Below are 20,403 nucleotides of genomic sequence, written 5' to 3'. Positions count from 1 at the left end.
GACGTATTGCAATGCACTGCTGCCTCAAAATAGCAAATTTTGCCACACACATCAGTGACAATCAATCTGATTCTCATTCTGAAGTCACAAGGAAAGTAACACCATGAGAACTGAACACAAAAGTAGGGAGCTTATACCTCATTTATATCAGAAGACCATATCTTGTACAATATTGGTCTACTTATTTGAGGGAGGGTAGTAATGTATTTTAGAGGAGTTCGATGAAAGATACTGACCAACATCTAGAATGAGTAGTTTGTCTTATGGTGAAAAGTTGGACAGGTTAGACTTGTGTTAAATATGTGGGTTATGACCTATGTTCCCTCTAAGCTGTGTGTGTGTGTGTGTGTGTGTGTGTGTGCACGCGCACACACGTTTTTCCACCTGCCCACAAAGGAAATTAATGTGCGCACAAAAGGTTAGTTACCTAAAATAATGTAGTAATTAATAATTATACTTATTGAAAATAAGCTTTTAGCTAAATGTTTCTGTTAACTAGTTAGTTGGTTTTTCAAATACCACAATGCACGTCACTAATTTATGGCACCTCACCTTTCCTTTCCAGTTTGTACAGCTGCATCACGGCGGCAGCCATGTTTGGCGGACAGTGTTCACATTGTAAAGTTTACAAAGATCTGTTTCAAATCCTGTAGATAGCTTACTAAATTTTATTGAAAAAGATCAGTCAAATGACCCTGTGGCTAAATACTGTCACAAGAAATTGATAAACATCACATACAAAGTAGCTTGACAGGTTTTAAGTGATCTCTTTGATGTGCTGGCTGCACCGTGCAAGGTTCTGCAAAAAAGTGGCCTGACACCGATTGATTCACTTCATTTTGTGTGAGGCAAAATTAACAAGATAAGAAAGCAGTATCTGGGACACAATGTTTTGTGGAGTAACAAAGTTAAAGTTTTGCTAAGCCAACAACGTGAAGAAAACACCACAGTAGATACAAATTCGCTGTTGACTTTTATAAATAGTCTTTGTGTTCATTTAGAAGAAAGGTTTCTTGAAGACGAGGTACAAGAATGGTCAGCTTTTGATTTTTCCGCAATTGCAGATTGTGACTTCACATTTGGCGATGAATACGTTAATGCCTTATGTCTAAAACATCACGATTTTCTAGCTGAAAATACTGTAATAGTTAGACAGTTTAATGATTTCAAATTTTCTGTGCAAGAAAAAATTAAATCCAAACTGATTTCAAACTTTGCTCAAATGGTGGCAGTTGTACTTCAAAATGAACAGTTTTGCGACCTTGCACAGTTGATGGACATTGGGGGAACCTTTCTTGTGTCTAGTGCGGACTGTGAGCGAGGTTTTAGCCTAACGAATCAACTCAAAAACAAGCTGAGAAACCGTTTAGGTGGATGTCATTTGGATATGTTAATGAGAATCAAAAGCTATCAATTGGTTGGAAGTTCTGTTAGTCTAGACAGAGTTTACAAAGAATGGGTAAATGCCAAAGACAGGAGAGAGAAAAAATAACTCAGTGACTTAAATATGTATGTTATTTTGTTGTTATTCTGTGCAGTTTTATGTCAAATATTTTGTAAACCTACATAAACTGTGTCATGTGTGCATTCAATGTGCACATACTTTTGTCGCAGAAAAACATTGATAAAACAAGACTTTTGCATGCACTGACTATTAAAAATTGGAGGGAACATTGGTTATGACCAAAGAAAAGATGTCTGGAGTCACTTAGCATTTTATTTATTTGTTTATTTATATTGAGGTACAGCACAGAATAGGCCCTTCTGGCCCTTCGAGACACACCGTCCAGTAACCCCAATTTAGCCATAGCCTAATCATGGGACTTTTTCCAATAACCTACTAACCAGTACACCTTTGGACTGTGGGAGGAAATGGAAGCTCCCGGAGGAAACCCACAGGGTGATGGAGAGAATGTACAAACCCCTTGCAGGCAGTGGTGGGAATTGAACCCCGGTCACTGGTACTGTAAAGCTGTGTGCTAACCACTATGCTATTGTGCCGCCCCAAATCTCAGCGTGAACACAGTCCCCCACTACCACAAATTTTTGCAGTCGAGTATCCTGCATTTGAGGGCGTTGCAGGCGTCAGCACACTCGAAGTGCAATGGGGTTGCCTCAGCCTGGGAGAACAACTGTAATAATCATGGTCTCTCCACTGCTAGGTAAGTATATACTTCAGTGCAAGGGAATTTATTAGGTGTGTCAATAATCAATTACTAAAGGAATGGAATATTCAATTGTGAGTGGCAGGAAAAGCACCAAAAAGCATCAGCTCCGTTTAATATTAAACTAAATTTTGGTATTTGACTCTTGAGTATATGTAGCAATGCAGAGGGAAAACAATGGGTTAATTAAGAGGCTATATTGGCGAAGACATTGAAGCACATACACTCACTGCAATGACTGCAGAAAAACAAGGCGATGTTTCTGTGTTAGTGAATGTGCACGTGTGAGGAGTGTCCTCTTTTTCATACCTTGTCTCTGCTGGAGTTTAGAAGAATGAAAGGGAAGTTGACTAAGAAATAAAATGACTTGTGAGATTTAATAGGGTAAATGAGGAGAGGTAATGTTCCTTTCTGAGAGAATCTGTATTAGGAGTGGTCACAGTTTAAAAATAAGGAATGACCTTTTTAACACAGATGAGGCTTTGTTTCTTTTCAAGATTCACGAGTCTTTGAAATTTTCTTCCACAAAGGCAGTGTAAAGAGTCTTTGAAGATGTTTGAGGCAGATGTAAACAGATATTTGGTAAGCAGGGGAGTGAGAGGTTGCCATGAGTGGATAGAAAAAGGAGTTGTGGTTATGATCTGATCATCCGTGTTTGTGCATCAGATCTGAAGGACCATGTGGACTATTTCTACTCTTAATTCATTTGTATTTTCTTCTGTAAGACACAATCGCCTGTAAAAACACATGAAAGGCCACACAGAACATACTCTAACAAGGTACAAGATATTCTGCAAATGCTGGAAATTTTGATCAACACATACCTAAAATGTTGGAGGAAGTCAGCAGGTCAGGCAGTATCTCATCATCATTGTGTGCCATCTCGTATGACATGGCTGATCATGGTCTTTCCATGACCATGATTGCCTTTACAAGATGGGTGACCCCAGCTATTATCAATATTCTTTGGAGATTATCTGCGTGGCATCAGTGGTCACATAACCAGGACTTGTGATATGCACCAGCTGCTCATACAACTATCTACCACCAGCTGCCATGGCTTCACGGGACCCTGATCGGGGCGGGGGGGGGGGTGCGTGTGGACTAAGCAGGTGCTACACCTTGCCCAAGGGTGACCTGCAGGCAAGCAGAGGGAAGGAGCCCTTTACACCTTCTTTGGTAGAGATGTGTCTCCACCCTGTCACCCTCGTCTATGGAGGGGAATAAGCAATTGACATCTTGAGCCGAGACGCTTCATGAGGATTGGAGAGGAAGGGGGCCAAAGCCAGAATTAGAAGGTGGGAGGAAGGGAAGGAGTACAAGCTGGCAGGTGATAAATGCAAAGAGTTAGAGGGCAGCAGAGAGGTTCACATGTACAGGTCTATCTTCAAGCTGTTGTGGAGTTGTGGGGCTAAGAGACATTGAAATGCACTTCAGATGGTTGTGGGAAGTCACTATGAAGCCTCACCATGACCCAGCTAGGGCTCTGGTTTCTGTTACAGAGACACATCCTGAAGCTCTTCAGGAACCATGAACCGAGACCCAAAACATCAACTGTTTACTCCCCTCCATAGATGTTGCTGAGTTCCTCCATTTTGTAAATGTTGCTCTATTTAAGCCAGTCTTCTTTTCAGGAGCTAGAATATAATACTTCCAGTAAATTCTACGGGAGATGGCAAGTCCCTCAAACCCTTGACCCGCTGTCCTAACTGTAACATCCCATGCACACAAAAAAAATTATCCAGCTGATTTTGAGAGATCTATTTCTGTATCCTTTCAGAGGGTGTAATTGTGCTGCTCATTCAGGATAACATGCATGGAAATGTCCTGTTATAAACTGGTTTTGTAAACTATATGTCAGAGCTAGGTAATGAGCAGTTTGTTGACACATTAATAAACATTCATCATATTCCACTATACTTTTCTTTTCACTCCCAGTGGATTTAAAGACAACTATGGTAAACATATTACATGTACTTTTTTAGAGAGCGACACAGGCAAAATAATGTATTAAGTTCAATTGCCTTTTTTTTCATATTCACATCCAATCAGTACAGAAGACATTTTACGAACCTGGATATCCTTCTGTGCAAGTCGTCATGAAGGGCACCTGCATCAAGTTCTACAGTTCCCCCGGAGATACCTGGAAGAACAGAGCCCTCAATGGTAGGATAGTGAATGCAGATAGACAGAATGAAAGCTTCAGAGCAAGGATTTCCAAGCTTTTTTTATGCCACAGACCCCTACCATTAACCAAGGGGTCTGTGGACCCCAGATTGGGAACTCCTGCTTGACAGGAAGTAGAGTTACCAGAATGTAATCAACGATCAAGGATGAACTTCATTCAGCATGGTAGTGTAGTGGTTAGCACAATGATTTACAGTACCAGTGACATGGGTTCAATTCCAGCCACTGCCTGTAAGGAGTTTGCACGTGATCCTGTGAGCACATGGGTTTCCTCCGGGTGTTCTAGTTTCCTCCTACAGTCCAAAGTCGTACTGTTTGGTTGGTTAATTGGTCATTGTTAATTGTCCCGTGTTTAGGCTAGGGTTAAATCGAGGGTTGTTGGGCAGTGTAGCTCGAAGTTTCAGAAGGGCCTATTCCGCGCTATATCTCAGTAAAAAGAATAAATATATCATTCGCCATGTACATCTACATGCATTAGAAATTTGGTGTGGTGTATTGGTGAGACATGCAACAAAGAAAGTTATGTAAGGGGTTTCATCTTTTATGTTACAGCGAAGGCTAACAAAATGGCTTCTTTGTTATGTTATAATTAAAATGGCTTTTCTGTAATAATAATTGCGCTGTAAGGAGTTCTCTCTCTCTCTGCTTGTTTGGGTTATATTATTGATAAGAGGAAGAATGAACCAATTGGCATAGATGTTATTCTTTCTTGTGTGTCTGTAAGCTATTGTTTTGCAGGTTTTGGCACAGAAGGCGCGATGGGGACAGACAGAGGGGACGCGATGCTGTGACCCTGGGCGGCGGGACCGACCCTGAGCGGGAGTCCGAGGCCCAGGGTCTTCGGCGAGGAGAGGAGACGAAGACAGACTCGTGTGGAGCGTCTGGTCGACCATTGTGGTTGGTCCCAGCCGGCGGGTCAAGGGGGTCAGAGGAGATCGAATGGTGGAAAGAAGACTCCGTTAATTGAGCTCCAATGGTTGTGCACGAAGTGGTTGAACTTTGATAAGTTTGGCGCCTTTTATTTATCCTTTTATATTTTATCTCTGTTAATTACATAGTTCTCAGTAAGATCTATAAAGTGTAATCATTTAATCGCATATGGTGATTTGTCTGTTATTTGGCGGTGTGGGTTACATCACACAGCATCCACACAAACTTGATTACCCAGTCTGGCGGGGCCGAAGGCTGCTCCCCCTAGACGAAAGCGAGCTGAGCGAGCCTGAGGCTTACCAGGGGGCTACAGTTATAATTATAAGGAACAAAAGTATATATGGAATAAAATGTTCATACATAAATACCGGCACGTACTTACAATGCAAACTGTGTAACAAAAAGTGGTTTAAAGTAACACACAAAGCAGGTCAGGCAGTGTCGATGGAGAAGTGGTTGTGGCGCAGTCTCTGAGTGCTTCCACGAGTGCTGCCTCTGATCCATCATAGACCTCAGCCAGCAGGATCTTGTCTCCAACAATGAGGTCCTGGGGAAAGCTCAACTTCCAAGCATTGAAGCCACTTCACTGGTCAGGCCACGAGCCTTGCATGGACAACTCCAGGTTACTGAAAGCAGTACTCTATGGGGAGCTTTCTCAGGGCAAAAGAAATCGCGGTGCCCTACGCAAGAGGTACAGAGACCAATTTACACAGCAGCTCTCTCAGGCAGATATCGAGGTCAGCGAGTGGCAGTGGCTGATTTGTGACAGAGACCGCTGGAGAACACTGATCCATGGAACAGCCAAGAATTTTGAGGAATCCAGAAGAGCAACCGCTGAAGAGAAGAGACCATAAGACATAGGAGCAGAATAAGGCTATTCAGCCCATCAAGTCTGCTTCACCTTTCCATCACAGCTGATCCCAGATCCCACTCAACCCCACACACCTGCCTTCTCGCCATATCCTTTGATGCCCTGACTGATCAGGAAACGATCAACTCCTGCCTTAAATATACGGATGGACTTGGCCTCCACCGCAGTCTGTAGCAGAGCATTCCACAGATATAATACTCTCTGGCTAAAAAACAATTCTCCTTACCTCCGTTCTAAAGGGTCACCTCTCAGTTATGAGGCTGTGCCCTCTCGTTCTGGATACCCCCACCATAGAAAACATCCTCTCCACACCCACCTTATCCAGTTCTTCCAACATTCGGTAGGTTTCAGTGAGATCCGCCTGCAGCCGCTCACATCCCAGCTACTCCCATGTCCCTACTGCTCCAGAGTGTACAGATCCAGAATTGGCCTCCACAGTCACCAATGATCGTGCTGTCACTCCTGAAGACTCTTCTTCCCTCCTGATCTTCGCAAGCGAAGAACCAGACATCATCATCAGATAGAGGGAGATGGGTGAGGATGGTAACTGGAGTGGTTGATCACATTAACGGACTGGGGGAGGGAATTTTTTAGATGGTGTGAAATTTCTGTTTTAATAGCCCTATAACATTTTCAGAAGGGATCTTTTGGGAAAGGCAGTTTGCAGTGGGGAGAGGGTCCGCAATGATTTATCCAGCCCAATTCTTCGTCCTGGCCACAAACAAGACCTGCAGTGATGGTAGACTGCAACCAACTTTGAGGTATCTATGTACTTGTACTCTTATTCCTCTGTTTCTCCACACTGCCATTAACATTGTGCTGTACCATCAAGTTCGACCTTCCGAGGTGTATCATTTCACACTCTTTTCTGAATGAAATCAATAATGCAATGAGTGCCAGCAGAAAGCTGGAATGTTATTTCTCCCAGTCCCATTGATAAAACAATGTTGTAACCTCGTCCGGCACCAGGTCACTCTTCCTTCCATTGACTTGTGGGTAGTGGTTGGTCATGCCTCCACAGGCAGCTATCCCAGCGTGCTCCTGCAATTAACCACAGTTGTACAGATTTAGATTCATTTATTTATCGCATGCAGTGAAATGCATCATTTGTATTAACAACCCTCACAACTTAAGTATGTGCTGGGGGAAGGCCACAAGCGTCGCCACACATTACAATGCCCACATGGAGTACTGTGCAAAAGTCTTTGGCACGCTAAGATTTTTAATGTGGTTTCAGATAGTATGACTGCCACAGGGCCCTGATCTCAACAGCATGAAGGCTGTCTGGGATCACCTGGAGAGGCAGAAGCAAGCAAGCAGCCAAAGTCTGCAGAAGAACTGTGGCAAGTTCCATAAGATGCTCAGAGCAACCTACCAGCTGATTTTCATATAAAACTCCACAACAGTGTACCGAAGAGAATTGATGCAGTTTTAAATGCAAAGGCTGGTCACACCTAATAGTGATCTGATTTAGCTTTTTTTTTACTGTTTACTGCTCTTTATAGACATTTTTTGATATTTAGAAACTTTTCATTTCATTATTTTTTACTTTACAGACATTTTTTTACATGTGTCTAAGACTCTCGCACAGTACTGTAGCATGCTTGCAATGCTTAGTAGAACAACGCCGGCAACAAGAATTAGAACAGCAACACATGTTCTCAGTCTGTTCCTCTGTTGCAAAAGTTTCCATTGGCTCTTTGAAGCATTCTGTGAACTCCAAGGAAAACTCTTCCACCAGCCAGATTTCAACACATGAGAGGTTCTGAGACAGGATTACAAGACTTTGAAATACTTAGATAAATTACCCCACACATGGTCAAGTCAGTTATAAGGAAGTGGAAATCGGAATACTTAACATCTATTTCAGTGTATGTAAGGCGACCTTATCAATGTGGACTGATACCGTGACATTGATCTGCAGTAGGTTAGGACATGTGAAAACCCTGTCTGTAAGGAGTTTGTACATTCAATGTAGGTTTCATCCCAGTGTTAAAGTTTCCTCTGCATTCCAAAGATGTACAGGTTAGTACGTTAATTGGTGACAAGGGTATAATTAGGCAGTGTGGGCTTATTGGGCCAGACGGGCCAGTTTCCATGTTGTATCTCTAAGCTAAGTAAATAAATCCACCAATAAAGTGTATCTGAAATAGCTGAACCGTTTTACATTAAGGTCCAGCAAAGTGGTGTTGGACACAAATAAAGGAATGACCTTTTGAGGAAGTTTAATGTTATATTTATTTATTTAGAGTGTGGAGAAGGCTCTTCCAGCCCTTCAAGCCACTCCATCCAGCAACCCCCGATTTAAAGGCATCCGTTAGTCTTGCGAGACCATAGATCTGCGCCTGGAAAGTCTTCACTCTCCAGGGTGCAGGCCTGGGCAAGGTGGTATGAAAGACTGGCAGTTGCCCTTGCTGCAAGTCTCCCCTCTCCACGACACCGATGTTGTCCAAGGGAAGAGCATTAGGACCCATACAGCTTGGCACCAGTGTCGTCGCAGAGCACTGTGTGGTTAAGTGCCTTGCTCAAAGACACAACACGCTGCCTTGGCTGGGGCTCAAACTCACGACCTTCAGGTTGAACGCCTTAACCACTTGGCCACATGCCCACAGCCCCGATTTAACCCTAGCCTTATTAAAAGACAATTTAACAATGACCAATTAACCTACTAACAGGTAGGCCTTTGGATTGTGGGAGGAAACTGGAACATCCGGAGAAAACCCATGCATTCCATGCGAAGGACATACAAACTCCTTACAGATGACGTCAGAATGAACTCCAGACTCTGACCCCCTGAGATGTAATGGAGCTGTGCTTACTGCTACACCACCACGGCACTCCAATATTATTCATTTTTCTCTTCTTTCTCTGTTGAAGGGGGAGAGCACAGATCACCAAGTGAGGCAGAAATGAAGATGAACCTCCAGAGAGAGGCCAATCTGCAGTGGCAGTCAAGTTGTGTCTTTGGGAGAGCCTCTTAGGTCCACTTGTCTCTTTTAGTTATGGTTGATGAGCATGTACCAGTAGGTGTCCACTGGGCCAAGTCACTACGTTTAAAGGAGAGTGGTTTTGAAAGGATCATAGCAGATGAAGCCAGTAAACTAGTCATAGTTGAGGGTGACTGGCTTTGGGATGCACCTAAGGCACTGAGTTACAACCAACACCTGAAATAAAATAGCTGTGGAAAATGATACTTGAATGATGTATGGTTCAGTGCAACCTGGAATTCGAGATCCATGGTAGCATACCGGCCAGCACCATCACCAACGCCAGCAATCACTGGCTGGGGCTCATTTCCTGCTGCTGTCTGTAAGGAGTTTGCATGTTCTCCCCATGACAATGTGGGTTTTCACTGAATGATCCCGTTACCTCCCAAGTTCCAATGATGTACAATTAGAGTTAGTAAAGTGTGGGCATGCAAGGTTGGTGCCAGAGATGTGACAACACTTCGTGATGCCCCCAACACTTCTTCGCTGATTTGATTTGACACAAATGACACATTTCTTTGCATGTTTCAATACAGATGTCAAAAATAAAGCTAACCTTTCTTTCTTTTTTTAAAGGTTAAATCCAGTGAAGTCCAAAGGGAAAAGCCGGTTTTGTGAAGTCCAAAGAATGGTGAGTCGGGGAGGGGGAATCTGAAGGTCAAAGATTGAAGGCAGAAGGCTGAAGGTGTTACAAGGGCCCAGGTCAGTTGCGAGTCTTGGGGTGAAGTTCAAAGTTGGAGGCTCAATATCTGTGAGTCTGCAAAGCCAGGGGCAAGGACGTGAGGCCTGTCTATGAGTGTGTGACTGGAAGATTGGAATGGGGAAGGGGCTTATTTTCCTGCTGCTGCCTTATTTCGTTTTGTTGTCGTTGTTGTCGCTTGTGTTCTGTTGAACATTGTGGACAGGTTAACACTGGTGCGCTAATATGTGGCAACACTTGCAGGCTGCCCCCTTTGGTTGTGTTGGCTGTTAACGCAAATGAGGCATTTCACTGTATGCCTTGATGTACAAGTGATAAATAATGAATCTGCATCTGAATTGGAGAAACCCAGGATGTGAATGCAGCGAATATAAGCATTTCCCTTCTGTGGTCACCACGGTAACATAGCAGTTAGTATGACGCTATTACAACTCAAGGTGTCAGAATTTGGAGTTCAATTCCAACATTATCTGTAAGGAGTCTGTATGCCCTCCCTCGGAATATGTGGGTTTTCTCCTGGTGCTCCATTTTCCTCCCACAGTCCAAAGATGTACCAGTTAGTAGGTTAATTGGTCATTGAAGATTGTCCCTTATATCGGGGGTTTCTGGATGATCTGGCTCAATGGGCTGGAAGGGCCTTTTCCACGATGAATCTCAATAAATAAATAAAGGTCAGGGTGGTGTGTGAGCTACAGGCTCCAGAGCAGATGCAATATGACAATGATGCATCTAATGAGTTGAAAGAATGCGAATTAAATGAGAGACCTTCTGAGGAGCAGGTAGGTGGACTGACATATATGCAGTCTGTACGAGAAAACCAAAAGTCACGTGGGATAGAGCCACGGGATGTGGCGAGGGATGGCAATAAATTGTAGCATGATATCTCCAGATGGGATTCATATTGAAGGCTAACAATGTTGATATCTTCAGCAATATAATTCATAGTCAAATCTCAGAACTGAACTTCCGTGAACTGCAGTTCTTAAGGACATGGCCTAAGAGACGAATGCGCCTTTGGGGTTCCGAAGCTTCGCGTCCCTGCGGGCAAACCAACTTTATAACGGTGCTACAGACTGAAGCATTGTTGGAGAAAATGGAACATTAGGAACAGAGGATCAACTGTCGGGGGCTCACACTCTCTCTCTCTCTCTCTCGTTGATGGGGGAGAGTTTGTTGCCGATCATTGAGTCAGAGAACTTGGAAAGAAAAAGTGACACGGCAGACTTTATCATCGCAAATCAACAAGTTGACACCTCTCTGCACCGTTACTAGGGACAGAGAGAGAACCTGTGGCCTGTCAAATTGTTGGGTGAATGACTGTGTGCAGATCATGGCCTTTCTTGGGCTTTGCTATTGCTTGCTTGCTGGGTGGAGGGTGCTGACGCTTTTTGCTGAAGTAAGCGGGGGAGGGAGAAGGTCCTTTCTTTGCTGCTGCTTGTGCGTGGGAGGAGGGTGTGTTGCCCTTAAGGCATTTATTTGACTTTGTTGGGTCTATGCTTTAAGTAATTTGTTTGTAACTCTTTTCTAGTTAAAGTTAAAGGTTGATAATTAAGTTACAGTATAACAAAGGTAAATTCATTGTCTATGGTATATCGCGGCATGTGATGGCATCACCTCCGGTTTCGCCGCGTCGTATGCGTAACCTCCGGTTCGGAGAAGATGTAAAGGTGGGTGCCATGCGTGCAGCATGATCGTGAAGAGCTCCGTGTCCACCCACAAAGAAACATTATAGGAGCAACGCCATAAGTTCCTATGAGAGTATTTGAACTAAAAATATTAATGCGGTTTCTGTTAAGGAAGTGATAATTTGGGTGGCATGCGTGTCGGCTTTTCAATTTCAAACGCGGAGTGGGCTCGGGCCCGATGGTGGTTTGACGCGACCCCCTCGCCCGCTACTGGGGTGGCTGGAGACACTCGCTAAAAGGAGAGAGCATGCGTGGTCTCCAGAATGAAACAGACACTATAAATGTTTGTATTTTTTTATCAACAATTTTCACCATACAATGTTAATGTGGAAGAGTGCATAGTAAATGGTTAACCTTACTACGACTCTGTCTTCATTGGCTCTGGTTTAACTTGGTGTTTAGTCAGAGTTTCAACAGACTGCATGAGAACACTATAGAGGGAGTAGAGCGGCCTTGGGGTTCTAATGTTTTGGCTGTCACTCTTTCTTTGTTTTCGTAGATATCTGCGAAGAACAAGAATCTCAGGATGTCTATTGTAAATATTTCTCTGATATTAAATGGAACTATTAAATTATTGACTTAATAGAGGCCTGAGGGGCATTTTTTTCACACAGAGGATAGTGAGTATATGTATTGAACTGCTAGAGGATATGTTCGAGGAAGGTACAATAGGCACTTGAATCGGTACATGGAGGGCCAAGGCCGGGTGCAGGAAATTGAGACGGTCTGAATGGGTAGCATGATCAACATGGCCTTGTTGAGCCAAGGGGCCTGTATCCACACTGCATTTCTCTATGACGCAAGGTTTATTGTGTCACCATGGCAACAGAATACTGAAGCAAGTGTCAACAACTGCAGAAGTTCCTGTGGAGGTGATCATGAGGCGAACAGTACTGTGGAGCAAAGGAACAAGTTACTCAGAGAATTGCTCAGAGAAGGTGAAGTGTGCCAGAGGGAAGCTGTTCCAAGCTGGTGGCCAGTGAAAGACAGTCCATTGTGAAGGGCAGTACACAAAGGCGTCACTTTGACAGTGACTTACCACTTCAAGAACAATGGGGTCATTGACAAACTTGGATGGCAGTCAGCTTAGAGGAAATGTTTGTAATTTGCCTGAACAACATGGGACAACATTCACGGAAGTTTTAGGGCAATGACTATGTGTTGACAAGTAAACTGTCACATCAGGCGTTCAGCATGAAGTGTTGCAGGGAGATGATATTAATTGGATCTGGAAAAGTTGGAAGAGGCAGGCTGCACAAGCCCATGGAAATAGCTCAGTTTCCATATGCTGCTTACTATTTACAGAAAGGAATAAATGGTCGATGTTTTGGACTGAGGCCCTTCATCAGGACTGTAAAGGAAGGGGAAAGAAGCCAGAATAGGGGGAGGGGAAGGAGTACAAGCTGGAAGACACTCCTCCTTCCCTTTCTCCCATGCTCCAGGTTCCTCCTTTTTCAGCCATTTACTTCTTCCTCCTATCACCTCTCAGCTTCTCAATTCATTCCCCTCTCCCTCACTCACCCACCTTCCCCCTCACCTGGTGTCACATATTACCTGCCAGCATGTACTCTTTCACCTCCCCCAGCTTCTTATTCAGGCTCTTCCCCCTTCCTTTCCAGTCCTGATAAAAGGTCTTAGCCCGAAACACCGACCATTATCCTCTCCATTGATATTGCCTGACCTGCCTAGTTCCTCCACCATTTTGTGCACATGTTGCCCTGGATTTCCAGCGTCTGCAGGATCTCTTGTGTTTGCTATTTACAGATCTACTGAGGGGCCTGCGTCACATACCAAATGAGTCGGATGCTTCGAGAATGGGCTCCATTGCGATGTGAAGGTGCTTGCAAAGCTCCACAGATCCTTTGAAAGATGTAATAGCAGGCATAGACTTACTAATGTCACCAGATACGGTTTAGATACAGGAAGACAGCAGAGACCAAAAATAGCCAGAGTCAAAAGCACTGGCAAACATCCAGTCAGGGAAGGTCAGAGGAGACGGTTTGGTGTCTTTAAAGGTGGCAGCATGGAAGAGGAAAGTCTAGGACTGACAGTGAGTCAATGCAAAAAGTGAAATTAAAAACTATTTCAACTTCCAAGATGGTGTCAATAATGAATCAAACAGTATCTATAATTATAATTTTAATTATTATATCTGCCCAAGGACATATATACAGAAAGGTGCTGGAAAAGGGCCAGTAACATCATGAAGGATCCCACCCACCCTGCTCATGGACTCTTTGTCCCACTCCCATCAGGGAGCAGGCTACGTGGCATTCACACCAGGACCTCTAGACTCAAAAACAGTTACTTACTCCAAGCAGTAAGGCTGATCAACACCTCCAACCACGAACTCCACCACTACACACCCCCAACCACCACTACTTTATCATTTCCTGTCAGTCACCTTATATACAGCCTGGCATCACTTTATGGACACACAATCAATTTATGTATTTGAGTATATAAATATTTATATTTATTGTTTTTAAGATTATTATTGATTAAGATAAAAGTCTGTCCCAAGCCTTGTGGCCCATCAGGCCGGTGCTTATGCTGGTTTCTGTGGCGTGAAGCGACTGAGAGTACGAAACTTCCCCCCCGGATAGGACGCCAGTCTATCACGAGGTTAACCCCCAGCACTTGCCGGTACCCATTTTCAGCTGGGTGGACTGGAGCAGTGTGTGGTTAAGTGCTTTGCTCAAAGACTCAACACGCTGCCTTGGCCGAGACTCCAACCCACGACCTTCATTGATTAAGATCCACAGTGACAATTATTTTGTTCTCCTCAACACTTGTGTGCAGGAAATGACATTAAACAGTCTTGAATCTTGAACTGTGGTTATTGCTAAGAGCTATTTGATTAAGAGCCAGTGAAGTCAGAATCGGAACCAAATTCAGGTTTACGACACTGAAATATTTATTTTATTTAGAGACCTTCTGCCCAACAAGACTTCACTATCTAAACACACATAATTAGCCTGCTAAGCTGTACATCTTTGGAATGTGGGATGAACCCGGAGGGCCCAGAAGAAACCAACGCAGTCACAGGGAGAATGTACAAACTCCTTATCGACAGTGGCAAGAATTGAACCTGGGACATTGGCATTGTGAAATATTATGCTAACCTGTACGATACCATGCTGCCCTTATAATATTTGTTGTTTCATTGCATCTGTTCAGTGCAATACATAAAAAGGATACTATAGGTTTGAAATCAGGGATTTAAAATAAATAATTAAATACACAGCTAGATGAATAAATAAATAGTACAAAAAGAGAACTAAATAGTACGCCAGTGTCCATGGGCCACCAGAGATCTAAAGGCTGAGGGGAAGAAACTGTTCCTAAATCAACGTGCGTGTGTCTGCAGGCCCCTGTGCCATCTCCTTGACGATAGCAATGAAAAGAGGGTGTGTCCCAGATGGAGGAGTGGAAGTGGATGGTGTAAAGCATTGGAATTTCACTTCCGATGCCAGGAGTAGATAGTTCAGAGATATCAAGTGCAGTTTGCATTGAAGAATTAAGAGAATGAAGGGACTGGGCGACCAACTGAACTCATAGGTGCTTGAGTTTGCTACTGTATAAAAATGTATAATTTTGAACGTGTAATTACTTTAACTGAATTATGGAATTACTTTTTAAAATAAGCATGGCATTTTTATTTAAAATTTGGCACACAAGCCTCCATGAATCAGGAGTTGGGATGTTCTGTTGAAATTGTGTATGATGTCGGTGAGTCCTAATATACAGCATTACACGCAGCTCAAATCCCTTACCCATAGAAAAGATAGCAATAAGATTGGACGAATTCAGTGAACGTTTATAAGGACGTTGCTAGGACTTGAGCACCTGAATTAAAGCGAAAGGTTGAATAAGTTTGGACTTTATTCCCTGGAGTGTAGGAGAGTGAAAAGAGATTTGATAGAGACATACAAAATTTAAGGGAGTATAGGTAGGGTAAATACAAGCAGGCTTTTTCCACTGAGGTTGGGTGGGATTATAACTAGAATTCAAGGATTAAAGGTGAAAGGTGAAATATATAAGGGGAACCTGAGAGAGAACTTTTTTACTCAGAAGCTATTGAGAGTGTGGAATGTGGTGCCGATGGAAGTGGTAGATATGGATTCAGTTTTAAGAGAAGTTTAGATAGATACATGCACAGAGAGCTATGGTATGTGCGTAGATAGATGAGGCTAGGCAGAAGACCAGGCAGTAAGAAATGAGAGGGGCTGAAAGCCCAGCTTCTGTGCCGTAGTGCTCTGTGAGACTATCTGGAGAAAAGGCAAAGGGGACGGCACAATGAAACTTGAGTCTTCTTCTCAGGAATATCAAGAAACAACCCAGTGAATACAGGTGGAAAGACAGCAACGGCTCACCCACCTCCTGCTCCACCTACAACAGAGTCAATCGATTGGGTTCATCACCCACCACAGACTCCACTTCTCCCTGGCTCTATGACTCTAAATGAAAACATACTGTATGTAAGAGTTTAGACATGGCTTGTATCACGAGGTATGGCTTTTGATATAGTGTTGTACTCAGACCCTGCTTGTTCCATTTGGGCGTCCCTGCCTTATTGAGGTTAGGCATTCTGTTTATAGCTTTGCTTCTGTTTATTTACTTACTCCAGCAGCAACACAAAGGAACCCACAGATGTTTAGCTCACCCATGGATCACCGCTGAGGAACACACTGAATAAAGCTCTCCCTGTTAGTGTTGAACACACTCTGTGAACTTTGGAAAGTGAGTAACTCCAGTGAGCTCAGAATCTGCCTGATCAGATACCCCAGCCAGCTGCGGGATGGGGTTAAATATGCTCCAGAGTTCTGCCTCCATGAATGACAAGACGGAAAATCAGGTCACAACAGATCCCAGTGATAAGAGCCATAGACTGAGTGGATAACCAGAGGCTTTTCCAACCCAGGGTTGGAAGTTGCTTATACGAGAGGGCATAATTTTAAGGTGATTGTAGAAAAGTACCGCAGGATGTCAGAGGTATTTTTTACAGAGAGTGGTGGGTGTGTGGAACGTGCTTCCAGAGGTGGTGGTAGAGGCAGGTACATTAGGGACATTTAAATAACTCTTTGATCAGAATCAGAATTAATATCACTAGCATATATTGTGAAATTTTTCTGCTTTGCACCAGTGGTATAACACATAATGATAAAGCAACCCTATAAATTACAATAAGAAATATATATTAAAAATTAAATTCATTAAGACGTGCAGAAAGAGTAAAGTATGGTGAGGTAGTGTTCATGAATTCAACGTCCATTCACATAGGCACATGGCTGATAGAAAAATAGAGAGTTAGAATTATCTTGGAGTAGGTTAAAAGGTTAAACACAACAATGTGGGCTGAAAGACCTATCCTAAACTATAATGTTCTGTGTTACTGACCTACAATTCCATCAACACACCTACTAATACTCAGCTGGTTCCTAACCTCACTCCTCCAAGAGGACCTGGGAGAAAGTAAACAAGAAAAGAAGTTCAAAGTTCAAAGTACATTTATTATCAAAGTATGAATATATTATCGTCCAAGAGGACCACAGCCTTGTCGTAGGGTTTGGAGGCTTGTGTGCCTCAGTGTCCAAGAGAGCTCTGTTGGCTGGAGTCAGAGCTTTGTGCTTTGGCTCTTAGTAAGGTCACCCATGCCAAACAGGTCAAAGGTTGGAGGCCAGACTAAGAGTGGTCCACTGGTCCTCCAGGTTTGGGGATGCAGCTCACGGCTAACATCACTGACTGGTCAAACAAAATTGTTACAGAAAGATGGACAAAGAATCTGTTTGCACCTGAGTGCAACAGTATTCCTGAGTCTCCACCCCAGACTTGCATGACTGACAGTAGTGAAAACTGAGAGGAAGCTACTGACATGATGAAGGAAGCCCTGAACACCACCAGAGATGGAGGACCTTCATTGCTGCTCTAAACGGTGGCGATGTAACGGGCAGTAGGTAGGTCCTAATGTCACTGAGAATAAACTCAAACAGCCCCCTTGGCTTTAAACCAGTCATGGCTCGTGTACAGACAGGATCCAATTAATTTGAATGGAATCACTGATCTTTGTTACAAATGTTAATTCAGAATCAGGTTTATTATCACTGTTTCAAACTTGTTGTTCAGTGGCAGCAGTACAATATATGAATATGATTTGAATGTTACTTTATAATTGGTTAACTATTGTCACAAATACTGAGATACAGTTAAAAACATTGCTTCCCATGTCATCCCTACAGATCAATTCAACACTTCAGTAATCAGAATTAGATCACGTTTAATATCACTGGAAAATGTTGTGAAATTTGTTGTTTCGTGACAGCAGTACATTGCAGCACATAACAATAAAAAGTGCAGTACTGTGCAAAAGTCTTAGGCACATATATATATATTTATAGCTAGGGAGCCTAAGACTTTGGCACAGTACTGTAGTAACTTTATACATTGCAGTGCACTGCGGCCACAAAAAAAATGAGGGAATCTTCCCTCAGAGGGTCGTGAGCGTGTGGATTGAACTGCCAGAACAAGTGCTGCATGTGAGCTCAATTTCATCGTTTTAAGTTTGAATAGGGACAAGGATTGTAGGGGTATGGAAGGCTTTGGACCCAGTGGAGGTTGATGGAGTTGGCAGTTTAATTGGTTCTGCACAGACTAGATGGGCAGAAGGGCCTGTTTATATGCTGTGAATTTTTAGGACTCTATGTTGATAAACCTGATTTTGATATGAGTCTCCACTGTAGACTTAGACAGAGACAGGAAGTGGGAATTATGGTTGGGAAAAGCCAAGTAAAGATCTGTGATGATCAATAAACCAATTGTTTGGAATCAAATGACCTTGCCTGGTGTCTCAGGGGTGGGTGTGTCTGCACTTGCACCCCAGCAATTCCAACCTTCCTCCTGTGGCGCTCCACCCGCGCTATTCCCAACATTCTCTGCTTCCGCCAGAATTACAAACTTGCTTCCCACTCCACGTTGACAAATACAGTACTGTGTAAAAGTCTTAGGCACCCTAACTATATACTGAATATCTGCCTAAGACTTTTGTACAGTACTTGCAAAACTAAAATAAGACGAATATACAGTATAAAATTTTAAATTAATTTAAACAAGTATTGCAAAAAGAGAGGGAGAACATACTGAGGTAGTGTTCATGGAGTCATTGTCCATTCAGAAATCTGATGGCGGAGGGGAAGAAGCTGTTCCTGAAACATTGAGCGTCTCCTCAGTCTGCTGTACATTGAGGTAGTAGAATGGAAAAGCAATAACTGGATGCTGAATATAGTGTTTCTGTTCCAGAGAGAGTGAGGTGCAGGAAGACGATAAGATGCAAGGACCTGACGAGTTTGTGCGATGAAGAGTCCACTGTGTTGTGGAAGAGAACTATTCCGGAGTCCGACAGCAGCAGGATAGAAGCTCAACTTGAGCCTGGCGGTTCGTGCTTTCAGGATTTTGTATCTTCTGCCTGATAGGAGAGGGTAGAAGAGAGAATGTCCAGGCTGGGAGGGGTCTTTGATCATGTTGGCTCCTTTTCCAAGGCAGGAAGAAGTGTAGACAGAGTCTGTGGAGGGGAGGCTGAATTTGTTTGCTGGTTTGTTGGATGTTTGGATGCTGGCTGGATGTTAGTAGATATCTTCATTATGACAAGGCTTCAAATTTCAAAATAGATTTATTATCAAAATACATATACGTAAATTGAAGGGTTAGTTTACTTGCTGGTTGAAAGCCATTTCTACTGCGCTGGTCATTGATTGGCACCCTTGCTCCAGCAACTGAAGGATGCAGGCTCTTTTTCCCATTGGTTACCTTGAGTGCCACATCACCAATGTCCAGTTTCAGGCCCTCAGGAACTTTCATTTGTCTCCAGGCAGTCATCTTCACGCTGAGGTCATGGCCAGAGCTGAGGAGCCTGAAGCACCTTCAATTACTCCAAAAGACTGAGGTTTGGTAAAAATACTGAAAGGCTTTTATTCGCTGTACAATACGACCTCCACGGTGAGTGTCTGCTCCCGGACTGAGGGGGAGGGGCAAGACGAACACCTTTATCCAGGACTCTGTGGGAGGAGCCACAGGGGCAGTCAGCAGAGGGATGTGTCCAGACAGGTAACCCAGTTACAACATATATACATGGTTTACCACATTCACCCCTCCTTTTTTTAAAAAGAGTCCCGCGGGGTGAAGTGACTGACAATATTTACAAGAAGTATATTTACAGGTTAAGTCTATCAGGCGGTCGAGTCCGTCGCTGTGATCTAGGTAGCACCGGCGGTGATCGCACCGGCGATGGCGGTTGTGCTGTTTCCGGCCTGACTTCAGGTGCCAGCACGTTAGGCGTCGGTAATCCCTCGTGCGTGTGCGTCGCGCCCGGTATGGGAGTGTCGTGTGGTGTCTGTATAGGGTTTGGGGTGCACGGTGTCTCGTAGGTACATACATTGGTGGGTACGGGGTCAATAGTCACCACGGAGTGTTCAGGGTAGGGGCCCGGAGCTCCTGCGGGCGCCAGGTCGTGGATGGAGACCGTGTCCTCCCGCCCATCAGGTAAAACCACGTAGGCATACTGGGGGTTCGCATGAAGTAAGTGAACCCTCTCGACTATCGGGGAGTATTTATTGCTCCTCGCATGTTTCCGGAGCAGCACTGGCCCCGGGGACGTCAGCCAAGATGGTAGGGTGGTTCCAGTGGTCGATTTTCTGGGAAAAGAAAAGAGCCGCTCATAAGGGGTGGCATTGGTGGCTGTGCATAACAGGGAGCGGATGGAGTGGAGTGCCTCGGGAAGGACCTCCTGCCAGCGGGAGACCGGCAGTCCCTTTGACCTGAGGGCTAAGAGTGTGGCTTTCTACACTGTGCCATTCTCCTTCTTCACCTGTCCATTCCCCCGGGG

General features: G+C 43.9%; 1 non-coding gene across 1 annotated transcript; it reads right to left on the bottom strand.

Moving 5' to 3' along the window:
- Positions 1 to 2,005: 2,005 nt before the first annotated feature.
- On the bottom strand, positions 2,006 to 2,170 carry LOC134357649 (U1 spliceosomal RNA). Its single transcript, XR_010020689.1, has one exon. It is a non-coding gene; the product is annotated as a U1 spliceosomal RNA (small nuclear RNA).
- Between the last annotated feature and the right edge of the window lie 18,233 nt (positions 2,171 to 20,403).

The sequence above is a fragment of the Mobula hypostoma genome, chromosome 16 (genome assembly GCF_963921235.1).
Source record: "Mobula hypostoma chromosome 16, sMobHyp1.1, whole genome shotgun sequence".
Classification (NCBI taxonomy): Eukaryota; Metazoa; Chordata; class Chondrichthyes; order Myliobatiformes; family Myliobatidae; genus Mobula; species Mobula hypostoma.
The sequence above is the reverse complement of the archived record's forward strand: the minus strand, read 5'-3'. Positions and strand labels throughout refer to the sequence as shown.